Source organism: Triticum aestivum, chromosome 7D (assembly GCF_018294505.1).
Source record: "Triticum aestivum cultivar Chinese Spring chromosome 7D, IWGSC CS RefSeq v2.1, whole genome shotgun sequence".
NCBI classification, from domain to species: domain Eukaryota; kingdom Viridiplantae; phylum Streptophyta; class Magnoliopsida; order Poales; family Poaceae; genus Triticum; species Triticum aestivum.
This window is the reverse complement of record NC_057814.1, coordinates 513,413,915-513,434,465: the sequence shown is the minus strand read 5'-3', so window position 1 is coordinate 513,434,465 and position 20,551 is coordinate 513,413,915. Positions and strand designations below refer to the sequence as shown.

General features: G+C 42.3%; 1 long non-coding RNA gene across 26 annotated transcripts; it reads left to right on the top strand.

The window, feature by feature from the left end:
* Window positions 1-827: 827 nt before the first annotated feature.
* On the top strand, window positions 828-8,366 carry LOC123163904 (uncharacterized). 26 transcript variants are annotated; one of them, XR_006482066.1, is made up of 7 exons: window positions 830-2,417; window positions 2,941-3,139; window positions 3,294-4,437; window positions 4,608-4,707; window positions 5,655-5,776; window positions 6,604-6,692; window positions 6,772-8,366. It is a non-coding gene; the product is annotated as an uncharacterized lncRNA (long non-coding RNA). The 26 variants fall into 26 exon arrangements; XR_006482065.1 differs by lacking the exon at window positions 2,941-3,139 and having other exon boundaries at window positions 831-1,271; window positions 2,294-2,417; XR_006482055.1 differs by having other exon boundaries at window positions 831-1,271; window positions 2,294-2,417; window positions 2,941-4,437.
* Window positions 8,367-20,551: the final 12,185 nt, after the last annotated feature.

The window sequence follows — 20,551 nt, the reverse complement described above, 5'->3', positions numbered from 1 at the left end:
GTAGATTTCATTGTTCTTGATATAGATTGCAATCCTACATGTCCTATTATTCTTGGTAGACCTTTCCTTAGAACGATTGGTGCAATTATTGATATGAAAGAAGGAAACATTAGATATCAATTTCCGTTAAGGAAGGGCATGGAACACTTTCCTAGAAAGAAAATTAAATTGCCATATGAATCTATTATGAGAGCCACTTATGGATTGCATACCAAAGATGACAATACCTAGATCTATTCGTGTTTTATGCCTAGCTAAGGGCGTTAAACAATAGCGCTTGTTGGGAGGCAACCCAATTTTTATTTCTGTTCTTTGCTTTTTGGTTCTGTTTTGCAATAAATACTTCATCTAGCCTCTGGTTAGATGTGTTTTTGTGTTTTAATTAGTGTTTGTGCCAAGTAAGACCTTTGGGATAGCGTACGGTGATAGTTGTTTTGATCTTGCTGAGAAACAGAAACTTTTGCGCCCAGAAAAATAATTTTCATAATTCACATAAGCGTGCTTTTGCTTTGATTTTTTTTGCACTGGATTGGTACACAAATTGCCTAGGTGTCCTAATTTCTTGGAGTTACAGAAGTATTCGAGAGTTACTGATTACTACAAACTGTTCTGTTTTTGACAGATTCTGTTTTCTATGTGTTGTTTGCTTATTTTGATGAATCTGTTGGTAGTATCGGGGGTTATGAACCATGGAAAAGTTGGAATACAGTAGATATTACACCAATCTCTACTCCTAATGTCTCAGTTGGTAGTTTCCGTTCCGGGTTTATTTTCATCCCACCACTATCGTTCGGTTTTTTTCGTAGGTTTTTTTGTTCGGTCCACCACCTCTCCTCCGCTGGTTTTACCGTCGCGATAGAACCAATCCCTCGCTAGCCCTACCTCGTCTCCCGTCTCCAGTCGCAGCCGCCGCCGCACCCCAATCCAACCCCGCCGCCGGCGATCTCCTCGCCCCCCTACGCCGCCGCCCCCAACCTTCTATTCCTCTCCCAACGGAATCCCAAGGGAAGGGAAGGCAAGGGAAGTGAAGGGAAGGGAGAGAGAGCGCCTAGATCCACGGCGGCATCAGCGCGCCGTCGTTGACCTAATCTGCGTCCGTCCTCGAGGGAGGTCGGCCATGGAGGTCCGACCCGGCCCGGCAGCAGCCATGGACGGACGGAGACGCCCCAAACCCTACCCTCAACCTTCAACCGGATCTTCCACCACACCACATCGGCCTCCCTGACTTCACGCAGGAGCTCCACTGCTTCCAGAACGTCACCTGCTTCCAGGTACGTCTACGTGCGTGTAGCTGTCTTCTTTTCTTACTCAATTCATAGTTGTTCAGTTTTAATGTCATTTCTGAAGTCGAAATGCACTGATTTTATTAGGGATTTTAGCACTGCTTAAATTTAGGGGGACATTAATTTTAGTTTCAGTTTGGTCAATGGACTGGATATGTAGTCTAATTCGCAATCCCCTTTGTGACATATTCAGGTTGTGACATTTTATAATTGATCAATCTGTAATCCCTAATTCTTTTTAATTAAAAATTCAGGAGGCGAAGCTCTCTTTTACGATTTTGTGATGTTCTTGTTGATTGTGCCTTCAGTATGTCTCCCTAAACTCTAGCTCGGTCGTGGGAGAGAGAGAATTCAGAGAGGAAGAACACGCAGAGACACTGAAGTTTTTTTGTGCCGCGCTCTACATCTGCAGCTTTTCTGTTTTACCCTTTTTATTCATCAAGAGTACACGATCGTGCCTGAGCAACGTGCTCCACTACTGACCACGTCCATCCCCATGATCCGAGCTTCGTGCTGGGCCTACTACGACTAAGCCAAGGCGCACAAAACGCAACCAATTGGCGAGGAAAAACTGCTAATGGAAAAACGACTGGCTACTGACGAAACTGAATGTGTCTAGCGACACTTATCTGAAAAATGACTAAATTCAGAGAAGGGCGAGGGAGACAGGGTTTAAGCCAACACAGTATTCTCGGTGGCTTCAGCAAGTAGTAATGCAATAGGCTAATGTTTGATTAGTGAAATTTGTGCAGCAAATAGTAGTGTAGCAGGCCACGGTGTGTGATATTTGTAGTGCAATGGATGCTGAAATCTGTGTGTGCTATTTGTATGTGCAATGTGCAGGCTGTGTGCAACTTCATGTGCAATTTCAGAATAGAATACTACTGTATCTAGCTCTGAATTACAAGAGATTATCAACACTTATATATTCAATGTACAAGTTCTGAATTAGAGTTGATTATGACCACTTTTTGTAAACATCCTTATATGTTTGTATTGTGTCCAAGAAGTTGTCATCTTTCCGAAGACAAAGTATGGGTTGAGTAAGCTGTTTGGTGTTGGAATCAGCGAGGTTGGTCATGTTGGTGGTATTCTCTTATGTGCACGCCTCTGAACACCCATCAAGGGGGAATGGTATGTTTCGATAATCCAATGATCAATTTCTGGTGGTACGTCATATTTTTCATGGTAATGATGGTGTGTTTCCTTTTAGTTTTTGTCATGGTACTACCTTGTTCCTAACTTTGAAAAAAGAACAGATCAAGAGCATTAGTGAAACAACCTCTATCCAAAGAGAAAGGGTTAATCATGGATCTTCATAACTGATGCAAAGAATCTTCTAACTGTTTAGTAGCTCTGAGAGATAATTAACCCATTTGAGGTTTGGATATGCAATTTATGCCCTATATAGTAAGCTAGAGGGCTCTTTCTGATTCTTTGTGTGTGTATAGATACGCAGGTTCTTAGCAATGAGCCGTTCTGGTTAATTCTTATGCATGTGGTTGCTATGCCTCTCTTAGTATTTCTGTGATTTTTCATGCATTTAGTTCTGCTTCCTATCCAAACATGGTGTTCAGTTCACTATCTTTTGTTGTGCACAATGCTTGGATATGCCCTACGGAGAATTCTCAAAATTCTTATTCTTTGAATTGTTTAGCTTAGGAGCATTTGTTGTACGTAAGCACATACAGAAATAAGATTTTATCTACTTCTAAGGATATGGTGGTAGAAACAACAAGGAGCATGACCAGGATAGGAGAGTACAGAGGGCTCTGCCAGTGCACTACATCACAGATGTCATCTGTAGGAATGATGGCATCGACTGTCATTTGCACGTTTACAGATTCACAATGGAGGTGAGATTGGTATATGCTTCGTCAGCACAAGTCCTATGTAACGAAGTTGGATAATATACGATTCCTTACGAAAGACTAATTTCGAGAATGCATCTTTTGTGAGATTAATAGCTAGCTTGATTTGGATGCTGTTGGAATTGTTTTATTCTTTTAGGTGTCATGATCTCTAGCGGTAGCTAGCCTGGTTTGGAGGTGTTGATCCTTCACATCACATTCGGAACCGTTCGCTCTTTGGTTACGATTTGGCTGCCATACAGCGGAATCTGGCTGAAAAAGGGAAACCAAACAGGGCCAAAAATTCTTCGCATTATTCAGGTATGCAGGAGAATAATGGAGTTGTTCGATCTGGAGTTTATTCCAAGGTGCAAAATTTACCAAAATGAACTATAATGCTAATGATTTTGTTCCATTTAATTTCTTGGGAGTTGTCGCACATTAAATTCTTGCCGCAATCCCTCTATAAATTTTTAGGCGTTCTGAATTTTGATGTAGCCATTCGTCTCATAGCTGCAATCGGAAGGCCAAATTCAAAGTTCGGTCTTTTTCTGGAAACTAAAACAGTGGCATATAGTATTTTCTTCCACTCTATTATATCCTCTTGTTTTCTAGAGAACTGATCATACCTATCTTGCTGGATTTGTTTATGATCTGTGTTTTACTCTGGGTGTCTCTTGACAAAAATGGATATGAATGAGAGGCGCTCCAAGGAGCAAGAGAAATCATGTGTAAATACAAGTGCACTTTGATTTTTTATGCCATTTATATAACTAAAATATTAATGATGGTTGTACATAGAGTTTTAGACCTGTGGCTCTTTTGTTTACATTTAATCATGTGTAAAACTTGGGAACATGTATGGATGGACAATACTATGTGGATTTGATCATTTTATTGACTAATTATACATCGTATGAACTTATAGAGTTTAGAGTTGTTTATCCTGTTCTAATGCTGGAGTTAAAAGTTTCATGTAGCTAATGCCATCATCTTTATAATAGAGCGGCAACATACTCCGTAAGTTTTCACCCTACTCTAGGAAGCCATTTCATCAGTTTTTGGCTTCTGACACACTCGGAGCAACAAATTTTGTGCTGCTAATTGTTCTGTCCTCTCCGTTCTCTCTCTTTGCACTTACTTGTGATTTTTGCTTATGTCCGCGTACAGATTTCATCCAGGAAATTTAGTCCTAGGGACTTTGATATACAATGATACACCAAAGCAAGCAAAGAAGCCAAAAGAAGTTAAATGTTTTTACCTGCTGCTGGCATCCGATGAGCAGTTGCAGGTGTCAACCATAGGTAATTCTTGTAAGATACTTTCACATTTCTCTAATTTACTTAAGTAAATCTTCATCAGTTTGGCTTTAGGCGAAAATGCCTGCTTGAGAATTTAGGGAAAATTACATATTACCTTTAGAGCTTTCAGTTCATGAAGTAATTGACCTCGTTTTTGCTTGTTTATTCTGTAGTATTGTTATATGAAGTGAGAGTTGCATGTGCTTATCTGAAGCTTATACTAATAATGTGCCTCCCTAATTGTGGCTGATCTGGAGCTCATACCCATGTTGGGTGAGTATCTCCCTCTCTGTTTGTTGGGCTGTCGGCAGCTCCTTTTTGCTGCGTCTCTGTATAATATAACCACTATCCCTAAAATAAGTAAACTATAACCACACTCTTTGATCATATTATTTAGAAGAAAAAAGATTAGAGCTGCATTTATTCATATTAATGTAGACTGGGCCTGATCCAAGAAATAGAAGACTTGTACATTGATTGCATCCACCGATAAAATCCCAAATGTGTGTGGGCAAGACTATCTTCGTCTTTTCATAATATAAAAAATAGTAGGTAAGCAATCTGTTGCTGGTTCAGAATTTGATAAGGTTGAAAACTTTGTATGAAAATCTTTGTAATTCTTTTGAGTTGTGGAAGAGACAACTGGGATGACTTCGATAATATTCACTGGATGGTGGAGAACGAAAAATAAATAAGGTGGGGCGGCTCTAAAGCATAAAAAAATTCCAATGGAAAACCAATAGTTCATGCACACTAAAATGCACACAAATACTTTTTAAAATCATGCTATTGTCTGGTCATTTTCTCAAAATGACACTAAATTTTAATAATAATTACTTCTCTCCTTTGTCTTCGTCTGAACAGTAATACTTATTCACAGATTTTGCTAGCTTGCTTCAAAAATTATTAATCCTGTTATGGTGTGGTTGCCTATTACTCAAGATGATTTCACATTAGCTTCAGAGGACATGTATGTTGCGTATCCTTTGCCTACTGAGCACACACAGAAATTTTTCTATCGATATCGTTAACTGAAACATATTCCATTTTTTATCAATCGGTGGATTTGACTAATATAGATATATTATAAGAGATATTATTCACGTACCATTTTCTTATTTCGAGTAAGCTTGAAACTGATGGTCTCAGTTGGTTTGTGTATTGACTTTCTTTAGAGCCTGAATCTACAGAAACTAAGTAGAGGGCCGCCTTTTGTGCAGGAATTTGCAGCAGGTCTGATCCCTTGCGCGTGCTCCTCCGCTTGCCCTCTCGACCCTCCCCTTGCTCATCGCCGTCCATTTTATTCAGAGTGTAGATGGCGGGCAAAACACCTAAGCTCCAGGTGAGCTCCTACTCCATCCTGTAGGTGTCGTAATTTGTATGATGTTTCGTTATTAAGTTTTGCAATCTAATGCCTTGCTCAACTGTTTTTATTTTTAATCTCAACATTTCGAATTTTATCGGTCAGAGGTTACTTGAATGATTCATGGTAATTGGAATGTGGGGGGTCTCAAAGAATTTTTATAAATAAAAATCCAAATATCAACGTTTTCTAATCTCGCTCGATGGTTGAGGTCTTATATAGAACATCATCGGTATAATGATGTTGAAAGCAACCTGCCAACATCATTTTCTCCGGAACATTGAGAACCGATAGGATTCTATGTGTATTTACACTGACATTCTCTCTCCTTCGACTAACTGAACATTGAATTAATGTCGTACATGCATCCTACTTCATATGAGCAGCGCTCATGTTTCGAAAAAATAAATAGTGTGAGTTTACTATTAAAGTGGATGTCTTGTTTCTCCAGGAATGAGCTTAAAAAACACATGAGCTACTGTGACTAGGTGGCCACTTGATTAGGTGTGTTTTATGTTCTGTAACATGTTAGCCGTAGGCAGTATTTTTGGACTGAGACTTGCTCCTGTTGTTTGTTTCAGATATTCAGTCTAAGATCTAAATTTCACCAATATGTCTTTTGTTTACATTTCCTGATGTGTTTTAGATGAACAGAATCACTTGTGTTTATATGGATAGTAGCTACTTTTACTTCAGCACATAAAGAACGAAATCTGTATGAGTATTTTTTAAAGCATTTCTACATAAGCAAAACATATCAAGGGCGGTATGCTGGAATAAAATCATATATACAAATTTGTTTCTAGAGCAAGGATGAAAAGCACTCCATACACACTCACAAGGATGATGATCCATCTGTTTCTAGGATGGTGGGACTTGAGGTCAAACTGCACAGGTTTACATTCAACTTCGCTTGTTGATATTTCTGACATATACTTGATGGAATATACATAAATATGTGTTCTTTCTTATAGGTATGCACCAGATTCAAGGATCAGCTACTTGATGAAATATACAGGAGACTCTCCTACTCAACATTACCTTAAAAAAGAATCAAGGATCAGTTCAATGGGAATTGGAATGATGAAAACACTTGTTTGAGCACATCTGATCCTCATAATAGCATATTTTTAATAAATCACTGTAGTCAAATCACTTTTTTTTTATAATTTCTATAGTAAAATCACTTACTATTGTGTATAAGTGCCATTAAGGATAATCCTAGATCTGCGGGATAGTTTGGAAGTTATACCCAAGGCATTATAATTGCTCTATATTATTATTAATTTCGTATATCATCACCTTAGACTACTCGAACTGTCGGCCATGCTTTGTGATTAAACAATTCTTGACTGATTAAATCCATTTCAAGTGTAATGCAAGTGTTGAATTGTGATCCATGAACAGCAAGCCCATTTGGGGAATGTATTTGAACAATGACCCAAGCAGTCGCACAAGTGGATCTGCACATATTATTATCAAGGTATCGTCTCATCTTTCAATTTTCTTTGCCACTCTAAAATAATCGGTTTTCTCTTTCATGTGAGCATTTTGATTTTTTTTCTAGAAGCTTGACAAGAAAACTGAAAACAAATAATTAGAGAAGATTAACCGGGCGGGAGGAGAGGGAAGAAGGGATAAAGAGAAAAGAAATACATAGTAAAGTTATATTGATTAAAGAGTTCTAGCAATGCATCTGCTTCTAACTATATATAAAGATCTTGCATGTGATTAACCGGGCGGGAGGAGATGGAAGAAGGGCTTGGCCACTTGGATCGTGAGATGACTATTCGGTTGACCATTTGTGCTATCTATTCAATGTCATGCATCATAGAAACAAAGATTAGTTTTGTTGTTGTGGATTTTGCAGGAAAACAGAGTAGGTCATGGTGGATGAAGAGAACATTAACCGACAGACTTTTCGGTAAAAAAATTGGCTGCCTTGATTAGTTTATTTCTTATCAATTAAATTTGTATGTGAAGTACAAAAAGTTGATAATTGGGACAGAATTATGACTTTTACTATGTACCATTTTCATATATTCCTCAACAACACGTCTAGATTCATGTAGATAATAATTTGAACACGTCTAGCAATTTACATGTCTTCTGGGCAAGCTAAGCTATTTTCTTGATGATCCAAGCAGGTTGCTGATCAAATATAAAATATGTAATTTTCTGGTTCAGTAATAAACGGGCAATTCAACTTATGGCTGGGGCAGCCTGATTTCCTCCTACACACGCCCGCTAGCAGCAGCAGTTACGACCAGGCGGTTGCGGAAGGTGATAGGTGTGGTGGTCGGCGGTGCCTGGGCTATTGATGTTCGATTTGAGAGGAAGAAGAGAGATTGGCTGCTGATTTTGGGAGGAAGAAGAGAGATTGAGCGTGCTGTTGCTGCCGTGTGTGGTCTTGGGAGAGGAATAAAAGAGAGTAGTAGAGAGCTTTAGAGAGATAGCAAAGGATTGAGAGGCTACTCCTATTTGTATTGCTGTCGATGCTTGCACAATGCCACTGCTTATTATACTGTGTTATTCATCTTTGAAAAAAACAATCATTTTCTCCCTTCAATAGTTTAGTCATGACTTAGGTTTACTTACTAGCCTCTCTTCATAATTATTTTTGGATTAAATTTAGCTTTTTAAAAAGTTGCAAAGAATAGGACTATTTCATGCATCCCGGCAGATATGGTTGCTATCCACCTGGAAAGGAATAAGATAGCATCCATGTTGTCGTCCCTTGTTGTTAGTTTGCATTCCTATTTACTTTGTGTGCCATTCCTTAATGCATGAATCAGTTGCAGTGTGGATGGGATTGACTTGTTATTTTGTTCAGTTTGTAAAAGGGTTGCTCTGTGCAAATTCTTAACACAGTCATCATAATTGCATTTATAGCAACTACCTATTATTGAAATGATAGATGGCTCCAAGATTATGGTTGTACTATGCTAAATTGCTAATTGCTATTACTAGGAATAAATACTCATGTATCTCTAAAAAGACTACTAATGTACTCCCTCCGTAAACAAAATGAAATTTATTTATGAACCGATTGTAATATTAGCTCGGGTGAAGAATAACTTATACTCCACCCTGGGTGATGAATAGTATTACCATGTATATATAGTGTGTGTTGTGTGTGTGTGCTTCTGACATGTCGTTTAATTATCTATTTGGTTTATTCACTAATATCTGATTGAATCAGGCATGTGCGCGCGAGGAGGGAAGAGGAGAGAACCATTGACATTTTTCATGCTCTAGACGAACATTTTTATGCATAGCTTTCTTTTCCATGAGAACACATGAGTGTGGAGCTGTCGTTGTAGAGCCTGGGATGAAGGGTGGGTCCATTATAGAACCAGGAGGTACTAGCACTAAGATGGGAAGGTGGTTGCCGCCCTTATCCCTTGCTGCTGGCCGGCCACGGCGATATTGATCACCGGCTCACTTAACATACAAGTTGATGGATTTTGTGATAAGAGTGAGCGGGACGGAGGTTGGGTTTGGTATGTTTACTTACAAATTTGCATTCTTGGCTTTGGGGGCGCCACAGGCGGCGCAATACCTCCTCCCTCTTGATGGCAGTGGTGAAAACACACGGACACGGGGGAGGGGATCATGGCGGAGAGCGGGGCAGGCATTACAGGGGACTCCTCCTTAGCGGTCTATGAGGAAGTATGGTGTGAAGGAGAGAGGGTGTCATGGTGAAAGTGAGGCGGACGTCACCCACTACGGCGGGAAACAGAACGGAAAGGGGAGGGTCCGACGAGAAAAGGAGAGGGTGTGTTGTGGTGGTGGGGTTTTGCGTTGGTTTCACATGTTGGAGATAACATCACGAATAGTCTGGATAGCAACATTTCTTTCTTACATATGGGCCGGATTTGGGGCACCCGGACTATCAAGACGGTTATAGTAGCCCATTTGATGTCCGAACACATTCGGACGTACGAGGAAAAAAAATAAGCTTTGACGTTGAATACGACTTTAATTGTTTCTCTGATTCATTCATATGCATTGTTGTCTGTAGCAGCCCGTAGCAACACATGGGCATTCTACTATTATTTTTGCATGATGGGTATGAGTTGAGAAAACAGTTTTTATTATACTTGCTCAAGCATCATGCGAATGAAGAAAAAAACTTTCTTGATATTGTGCGAGAATTTCTTAAGCGCATCAAGTAGATTTGAATAATTTGTAATATATTTTTAGTTGGATCATCGATTTATGTGTATACATCATCAATTTGCCTTTTTGTTATGAGTTTACATTACAAGTGAAGTAGACTTCAATTATTATGCAATTGTGTCCATGCTATATTGTTTCTTCCTCTGATATTTTACATGGATTATTTTATATACCTTCAGCAATATATTTCAGAAGCCCGTGGCAACGCACGGGCATACTACTAGTGTAAATAAAGATTGAGTTCACAACAGTACCAAAAGTGGTGATTTATTTTCTTATACTAATGGAGCTTACGAGATTTTCTGTTGAGTTTTGTGTTGTGAAGTTTTCAAGTTTTGGGTAAGGATTTGATGGACTATGGAATAAGGAGGGGCAAGAGCCTAAGCTTGGGGATGCCCAAGGCACCCCAAGGTAATATTCAAGGATAACTAAGATCCTAAGCTTGGGGATGCCCCGGAAGGCATCCCCTCTTTCGTCTTCATCTATCGGTAACTTTACTTGAGGCTATATTTTTATTCACCACATGATATGCGTTTTGCTTGGAGCGTCTTGTATGATTTGAGTCTTTGCTTTTTAGTTTGCCACAATCATCCTTGCTGTACACACCTTTTGAGAGGTACACGCATGAATCGTGATTTATTAGAATACTCCACTACTAGAAAAAAGGCTGTTAATGGCGCACTAGTTTTTGCTATTAATGGCGCACTATAGGTGCGCCACTATTAACACGCCACTAGTAACAAATAGTAATGACGCACCTCTGGTGCGCCATTAGTATCCCAGATAATAGTGGCGCACCACATAATGCGCCATTACTATGCCTAGAAGTGCGCCATTACTATCTGACTTAGTAATGACGCACCACATAACAAATTTTTTTTCAGATTTTTTTTCAATTTTTTTTCAATTTTTTTTTGCAGATTTTTTTCCTTTTTTTTCTTAATCTCGGGTCACTATGGCTTAATCTCGGGTCAATATGCTTAATCTCAAGTCAAATCGCACTCCGTGGTCAAACTTCCCGGAAAGACACCCATCCTCACACTACTCCAGCCCCAGCACGCTTAACTTCTCAGTTCTATCCAACCCCAGTTCTATCCAACCCCAGCACCAGCTCACTTAACAGGCACTTGTTGATATATCTATCATATCAATCCTATTAAACCTTGTTGATGTCTAGGACTTTGTTCATGTTCATGAGTGTGATGAAATTTTGAAAAAATATTCCAAACTTCCCGGTCATATTACGTATCATATTTTGAACATTTTTTCCAAAAAAAAATTCGAAACCATTTTTTTCTGTTACTAGTGGCGCACCTAGCAAATGGTGCGCCATTACTAAGTTTGAAATTTTTTCCATTTCCCCCTCTAGATCTTAAAAGCCCCGTATCTTTTATTCTATTAGGTTTTTGGGGATTCTAAAAATCTTCAACGGGGATCCCCCTGTTGAATTCGGATGTAACTTTTTGAGTAGATGATTTTTCATATAAAAACTTTTTAATCCGAGTTCGTATGCAAAAGTTGTGCCCATTTTACTAAATTCCAGAGAGATTTTGCAAATAAAGTCGAAATTCATATTTGTAAATTTTCCCAACAACTAGACCACATATCACATGGGAAACTTATTTTTTTTTGACATTTCCATCATTTTCTTTTATTTTTTTAAAACTGAAAAGGCGGTCCCAACATTAATTTGTTCACCCACCGTTTTCTATTTTCTCGAGAGAAGCCACTAGTGAAACCTATGGCCCCCAGCTCTCTTCTTTATTATATTTGCCTTTGCGATCTATTTTCTTTTGCTTTTATTTTCAGATCTATTAAACCAAAAACACAAAAATACCTTGTTGCACTTTATTTTATTTGGCGTTCGATCTATCAATATTTACAACTCTCTCTCGTCCGTTTGCCAATTTTTGGTGCCGTTACTCGAAAGGGATTGACAACCCCTTTTACACGTTGGGTTGCGAGTATTTGTTATTTGAGTGCAGGTGCTGGTCATATAGTGTTGCGTGGTTCTCCTACTGGTCCGATAACCTTGGTCTCATCACTGAGGGAAATACCTACCGTCGCTGTGCTGCATCATCCCTTCCTCTTTGGGGAAATACAGACGTAGTTCTAGCAGACATCAATGTCACTCTTGATTCATTGCACATCCCGGTACACCGTCGGAGGCATTCATATAGAGTCATATTTTGTCCTAGCATCGAGTTGTAATTTTTGAGTTGCAAGTAAATAAAAGCGTGATCTTCATTATTAGAGCATTGTCCCATGTGAGGAAATAAAAAAGGAGAGAAAAGGCCAAAATAAAAAAGGAAGGCCCAAAAAAATGGAAAAAAGAGAAAAAAATGAGAGAAAAAGAGAGAAGGGGCAATGTTACTATCCTTTTTTTCCACACTTGTGCTTCAAAGCAGCACCATGATCTTCATGATAGAGAGTCTCCTATGTTGTTACTTTCATATGCTAGTGGGGATTTTTCATTATAGAACTTGGCTTGTATATTCCAACGATGGGTTTCCTCAAATTGCCCTAGGTCTTCATGAGCAAGCAAGTTGGATGCACACCCACTTAGTTTTCTTTTTTGAGCTTTCATAAACTTATAGCTCTAGTGCATCCGTTGCATGGCAATCCCTACTCACTCACATTGATATCTATTGATGGGCATCTCCATAGCCCGTTGATACGCCTAGTTGATGTGAGACTATCTTCCTCTTTTTGTCTTCTCCACAACCACCATATTCTATTCCACCTTTAGTGTTATGTCCATGGCTCACGCTCATGTATTGCGTGAAAGTTGAAAAGGTTTGAGAACATCAAAAGTATGAAACAATTGCCTGGCTTATCATCGGGGTTGTGCATGATTTGAATGTTTTGTGTGATGAAGATGGAGCATAGCCAGACTATATAATTTTGTAGGGATAAGCTTTCTTTGGCCATGTTATTTTGAGAAGACATAATTGCCTTGTTAGTATGCTTGAAGTATTATTGTTTTTATGTCAATATTAAACTTTTGTTTTGAATCTTATGGATCTGAACATTAATGCCACAATAAAGAAATTACAAAGATAAATATGTTAGGTAGCATTCCACATCAAAAAATTTGTTTTTATCATTTACCTACTCGAGGACGAGCAGGAATTAAGCTTGGGGATGAGTGGTACGTCTTCAATGTATCTCTAATTTTTGATTGTTGCATGCTATTATATTATCTATTTTGGATGTTTTATATGCATTAATATGCTATTTTATATTATTTTTGGGACTAACCTATTAACCTAGAGCCCAGTGCCAGTTCCTGTTTTTCCTACTTTTTGAGTTTCGCAGAAAAGGAATACCAAACGGAGTCCAAACGGAATGAAACCTTCGCGATGATTTTTCTTGGACCAGAAGACAACCAGGAGACTTGGAGATGAAGTCAGAGGAGCCACGAGGTGGCCACAAGGATGGAGGGCACGCCCAGGGGGGTAGGGCGCGCCTCCCACCCTTGTGGGCCCCCCATGACCCTCCTGACCTAATTCTTTCGGCTATATATATATTCCCAAATATCCCCAAACCACCAGAGGCATCCACGAAAACACTTTTCCTCCGCCGCAACCCTCTGTACCCGTGAGATCCCATCTAGGGACCTTTTCCGCACCCTGCTGGAGGGGGATTCGATCACGGAGGGCTTCTACATAAACTCTATTGCCCTTCTGATGAAGCGTGAGTAGTTTACCACAGACCTACGGGTCCATAGCTAGTAGCTAGATGGCTTCTTCTCTCTCTTTGATTCTCAATACCATGTTCTCCTCGATGTTCTTGGAGATCTATTCGATGTAATACTTTTTTGCGGCGTGTTTGCCGAGATCCGATGAATTGTGGATTTATGATCAGCTTATCTACGAATATTATTTGAATCTTCTCTGAATTCTTTTATGCATGATTTGATATCTTTGTAATTCTCTTCGAACTATCGGTTTGGTTTGGCCAACTAGATTGGTTTTTCTAGCAAGGGAGAAGTGCTTAGCTTTGGGTTCAATCTTGCGGTGTCCTTTCCCAGTGACAGTAGGGGCAGCAAGGCACGTATTGTATTGTTGCCATCAAGGATAAAAAGATGGGGTTTTCATCATATTGCTTGAGTTAATTCCTCTACATCATGTCATCTTGCTTAATGCGTTACTCCGTTCTTTATGAACTTAATACTCTAGATGCATGCTGGATAGCGGTCGATGTGGGGAGTAATAGTAGTAGATGCAGAATCATTTCGGTCTACTTGACACGGACGTGATGCCTATATTCATGATCATTGACTTAGATATCGTCATAACTTTGCGCTTTTCTATCAATTGCCCTGCAGTAATTTGTTCACCCACCGTATTATTTGCTATCTTGAGAGAAGCCTCTAGTGAAACCTATGGTCCCCGGGTCTATTTTCCATCATATAAGTTTCTGATCTACTATATTGCAATCTTTTACTTTCGGATCTATAAACCAAAAATACCAAAAATATTTACTTTATCGTTTATCTATCTCTATGAGATCTCACTTTTGCAAGTAACCGTGAAGGGATTGACAACCCCTTTATCGCGTTGGGATCAAGTTGCTTGATTGTTTGTGCAGGTATTCGGTGATTTGTGCGTTGTCTCCTACTGGATTGATACCTTGATTCTCAAACTGAGGGAAATACTTATCTCTACTTTGCCGCATCACCCTTTCCTCTTCAAGGGAAAAAACAACACAAACTCAAGAAGTAGCAGTGAGCCAGCATGGGCCGGGTCCGACGTGGCGGGCGTGCCTGGGCGCGCTCGGGCGCCCCCATATCCGCCCCATATTTGGGCTCGATATGGGGGGTGCCGGTCAGCCCGGGCATTTCAGGCCCGTTTAAGGCGTCCGTCTAGGTCGAAAAAACGTGACCGGTAAGTGACCGAGCAGCCCGCCCGGGCGTATGAGGCGGGTTTGAGAGGTTCTGCTGTAGATTCTCTTATACCTCTGTTTCAAAACATTTGTCCTACACGCACATGTAAGAGCCGGAGGACTATTGTGACGCTTGATGGAGTCGTATTATTCATGTTTTTTTTCATCTTCTGGGCAATCAGCGAGAGCTCTACCTTTCTATATAAAAGAAGAGAATTGATTAGATTTTTTTTGACCAGTTAGTAAGGAAAGTTGGCCGAACCGATTAGGGCTGCAAACGAGTCGAGCTCGAGCGAGTTGGAGTTGGCTCAGCTCAACTCATATGAAAATTCGAGCGAGCTCAAACTGAGCGAAGCTCATGATCGACCTGTAGAACATGACTCGTGCTCAGCTTGTAACGATCTCGAGTCGATCTCGAGCTAGTTTCGAGCTAAATAAGATGGTAAAAATTATAAAACTAGGAATGAAAAACAAAAAAAAGGCGAATATACTAGGAACCTTTGTCAAAAATATAGTATATTTAACACATAGTCGACCACGTGCCATAATTAGACCTAAATCTTCTCTGCACTTAATTAAGTTTCCATATTCATTGGTAAAAATAAAATGGAAAAAAATTATGAACAACATATATGGTAACAAATTATCTTATTTCCATTTAATATATGGCATGATCATTTAACATAATGATATTTTGTCGAGCTATCGAGCTAAAATTGAGCGACCAACATTGGCTCAAGATCGGCTCGTTTCTCGGTCGATCTACACAAAGTGTTCAAACTCAGCTCGTTTCTTTTAGAGTCGATCTCGAGTCGAGTCAAAAAACGAGTCGATCTCGAGCGGCTCACGAGCTTCGAGCTTTTCTTGCAGCCCTAGAACCGATACAACAGAGAAATACACACCAGCCAAAGGTCGCGTACCAATCGAGCTGACGACTCCGCCTCCAAGCGATCAGAGTCGATACCCTATAACACAACCTGGAGCCGCCGCTCCGCTTACAAAGAACATATACACAATGGCCACGAGGTCGCGCACCAGCCGAGCCATCAACTCTACCACTCAGGTGACCAGAGCCAACATCCTACAAACAACTCTGGAGCCGCCATCCTGGCTTCTACGCCGTCCCCAAGGTCGTGCACCTACCTAGACGATGACCAAACTACGAGAAAACACGCAGCACTACCATCCGGCAGAAGACTAGACCTCCAAACACGAGGCACCCCCATGGAATGACCGACTGGTACCGCCGCCGCTCGCTCCGACCAAAGCTGAAACTTAGGTTTTCACCCGGAGAGATCTAGACCCGAATGATAGGGAGGTGAAGGGGCTCCTTGAAAACACCTCCAAAGAGGGCAACGACATCCTAGGACACCGTCGTCGCCGGCATCAACCGAAGTTGGTGCGAGGGTATTCACCTGGAGCTCACCATACCCCATATCATAGCGTCATGTCCAGCCAATTACCGAGCCACAATAGCCATGCTTCTCCAACAGCCTGCCGCCACCATCAACAACCACCACCGGAGCCAAGACATCGAGTGAAGGATAGGGAAAGAGGACCACCACAACACCTTCAACATGGATATCGTTGCAGAAAGCCAGCAGTGCTGCAGCCTCCGGGCACAGCTGGAGAAGGATTTCTCCTGTCCTACACCATACTCCAGCAACCCTGGATCTGCAAGTTCACCGCCGCCACACCACCAAAAGCAGCGGACACCGTAACCTCCCTAGAGACAGAACAACATGCAGTAATGAACGAACGGTGTCGGCTACTCCTATCTGGTCTTGTTTTGTTTACTTTGAGTACAAAGATCAAACCAAAACCAGTGACCTTGATTTTATGGACCTAACTAGCTTGTTGGCAAATTTACGAGAACGTACAGATGGCCCAATTCAGCATGTAGATGTCTTGCAATTCAATATTGAAATTGGATCCCAATTTCACAAGATATTTGTAGTGAGTCCCATTGTCTTTGTTGTATTTGTATGGTCATGTTTAGTTAGGGCCCGAGTATCATTTACTAATGCAGTCTGCATCAAAAGGTTTGGACCGAGTGATTCTAAGAATATGACCGAAATACGCTTGGATTTGACTTTGTTTTTATTCCACCCACAGTTCATGACTCACCCCAACAACAAAAATGGAATCATAAATAAATTTCTATAGCAATCCGAAACGGAGTTTTAGACTTGTTACAATTAACCCAATTCTTCCAAATTAAGAGATCACCTCATAGTGGTCCTTGCTTGATCGTGATTTGTATTAGAGAGTGGTCATTTAACAGCTGATCTGAACAGTCATTGCAGAAAGGATGTCGAGTTGCACACATCCTCTACCTGCGCCAGTGGTTCATCATTGGCATGACCCTTGTCCGTGAAGTGCATCACATAACACAAATCATAGGTGGGAAAAAATTATTGGAGTTCTCTCCTTCACATTGCTCATCACACTCATTGTTTTCTTTCTTATCTCTCTCATGACTTCTCTAATTTTAGTGATGACGAGATTGATTTATTTATTTTGCTTGTTCGGCAGGTCTGTTGCACTCGCACTCGAATATATATGTGATTTCTTACCAAATAAAATACTCAAACCTTAAATAGATCACCAAGTTTTTTGAAGGATTTACATGTTGGTTGCTACTCGTCTGTTAAGACGGGCCCATAGTGTGTACTACCACACACTAGTATCATACACATGCCACTAGAGTATGCTTTTTTTTGGGATCACTAGAGTATGATATTACCCCTTCCCCCAATGCATATTATCATTCACTAGTATCATACTGTCACAAATTTAATTCATTTCTTGAATCTCAATATAAAATCATGGTTAGGATATATTTCTTATTAATATTTTTTTGTTTGATGCGCTACGATACTGTATCATCCTTGTCTCTTGTTGATGCAACTTCTGAGGGGAAAAGAGGGTGAGTTTAGTTCTAGACTCATCCTAGCTAAATCCATCATGCTTGTTACATGACATCTAGAGGCTTCCATGTGTATAACCAAGGTAGGCAACAACGCACATGTGTACTGATGAGAAAATAGGCAGTTTTTCGATTAAATTAATCCATGAATGAATCATGAGCATGACATGGACAGCATTGATAACACACTGATTACGATCTAACAGAGCATGTACTACACACATAGTAGAAACATCTACGCATATTGCTAGTACTGCTACAACAGAAAGAAACACGAGAGGGATAAACGATGTATACCCTCCAATCGGCCACGCGGCGGCGGTGGCGGTGGCAGTAGCCGCGGCATCCTCAGCGGCCTTCTTGTCGGCCTCGGCCTTCTCAGCGGCGGCACGGTCGGCGTCGGTCGACATGGTGATGACGAAGGTGGTGCGGACGTAGATGAACAGAAGCGAGCAGTCGCGTAGTCGCTACCCAAAAACCTAATCGCCCCTCTCCCGTACAGGATCCGGAGAGGCGGGGTTTCGGAGGCCTGCTCTCCCGTCAACCGTGTACGCGGTGAACGGGACGGAGTCGCCGGCGGCAGCAGCAGCAGAGGAACAACGTGGGCGTGGAGGCGGAGATGGAGATGCGTTCTGTTTTCGCGGCGGCTAGGGTTGGCAGCGCCCCACATATATATATGTGCGGCCGCGCGTGGAGAGACGTGGGCTGAACCCACATCCAATTCGGTAGCCCATGATCCGACGTCTCAGATCGTGGCCCTACCTGTCAAAGACTCTCCGTTCCTGACCGGCAAAAAGAAGCGCATAGGAGTGAGCTCGGCTTGGCTCAATCCCGCAACCCGCGGCGCGTCGTGACGAGGCGTGGCGTGGCGTGGCGAGGCTAGCGGAGGAGGAGGAGTGCGCGAGGGCTTCTTTTCTTCTCAAGCTCCAATAGCATGAGGGAGAGAATCCCTTATAAACCACTCCAACTCTCCTTCCACTTCTGGGGTGGGACTAAACTTCCCACCACCTTGTCATGCCACCTACATGGGCCCTTAGAGATTAAATCTGAAATTGTCATATGGGCTCTAGGCCCATCTCATATTCCAACAATCCCCCACCAGATCTCAGGGGCCCACTTGTCCTTTGTTCCAAACGCTGTTTTGATATACCAGCATCTCAGTGGAGACCGATTAAGGTTGAGCTCCACCTAGACCAAGTAGTTACACTCCTTCACAACTAAACAATGGACTATGCCTTGAATTGTCAGTTTGGCATCAAGAAGTTTCACCACAAGTCTCACTGATACGAGGTTGCCGAAGGCCGACCCCTCGGGTGGAGCATATTAGTCACACTCCTGGCCTGTTCATGAGCTTGCTAGAGATCACCCCAATCTCATAGACTGTGACCAGCAGTCGGGCTCATATAGGTGTGTTCCTCCAAAGATCGCTCTGTAGGATAGCATCTTGCTTATACATATAAGCCTTGGAACACATTAAGATAGTAGTCATCCTTCCATACAGTTTCCGAGAGTATCGCATCTCCAACGGAGTGGGTTAGTAAAGTTACTCTCCTCAGTTCATGTCGGAGTAAATAGCCACGGGTAGCCTAACCGACTCCCCCTGGCTTCTCAAGAAATTATCAGGCCATTTGAGCCTTCAAGCATCCGAGGCACAGGGCCGCCTTCCCCCTGCCGGCTGTCCCAGGGGCCGACTCTCAGAAGGCGACCCATTCCCAGAAACCTCCCCCAAGATAGCTACGAGATGGCCGACTCCAGGAAGCCGGCACCAAAAGGACCGACTCCCAAAAAGCCGGCCATGAAGAACGCCGACTCCCAAGAGCCGGCCATGAAGAACGCCGACTCCAAGAAGCCGACCAAGACCGCACCCACCAAAACTACGCCCACATAACGGAGATAAGACGGGGCGTGGCCACGATGCAGCCCACTACCCCCGAATCCCGAAGCAGGCATGGCCACAGGACGCCGTACGGGTCAGCCATCTCCCGCCCGGCGCGGCATTGTAGCCATGTTGGCCTCAACGTCATCCACGACAGACGCCAGTACGGCCCGCGGGTGGCGGGCCCCTTTAGCCAGAGAGACGCTCGAAGGCAGCCCGGACTCCCCTAGTCGGCCGGGGGCGTAGCCGGCCCCCAGAAGCCGGCTACCCCCTCCCTCGAAACATGTGCCACAGTATGGAGACAAGACGAGGTAAGGCTACAGTGAGAGCCCACAAGGCGGCACACTGTAGCCACGCTTACCTCGACAAAGCCCTCGTCATCAGGGGCGAGGCTACAGTAACCAGCCGCCGACAAGACCCCCAGGCGGTGGGGCCGGCCTGTCGACCAAGAGGCCGGCAGCCGGCGGGACCCACCAGTCGGCGGGCCCCAATGGCCGGCGGAGAAGCTGGCGAACACGGACACTGACGGCTGGGACCCGCGCCCAGCCGGATTACAAATTGTACCCCCGGGGGGTAGGCCTATATAAACCCCCCGGGGCACCCATGCAAAGGGTTGGTCTCATAGAGTTACACACACACCATATAGAGAGGAAAGTGAGAGCTAGCCTTGCTCTTCTTCTCCCTCGAATACGACAGCTCAAGGAGCACTTGTAGCTACTCATTTCGATCTAGTGATCATGCGGAGACCCCGCAGAGCAGGACTAGGGGTGTTATCTCCACGGAGAGCCCCGAACCTTGGTAAGATTCGCCGGCGTGCATGTCTTCGCCTCATCCCGTTTCCAGGCACCGGCGACGTCTTATTGGCTCCCACAATGATAAG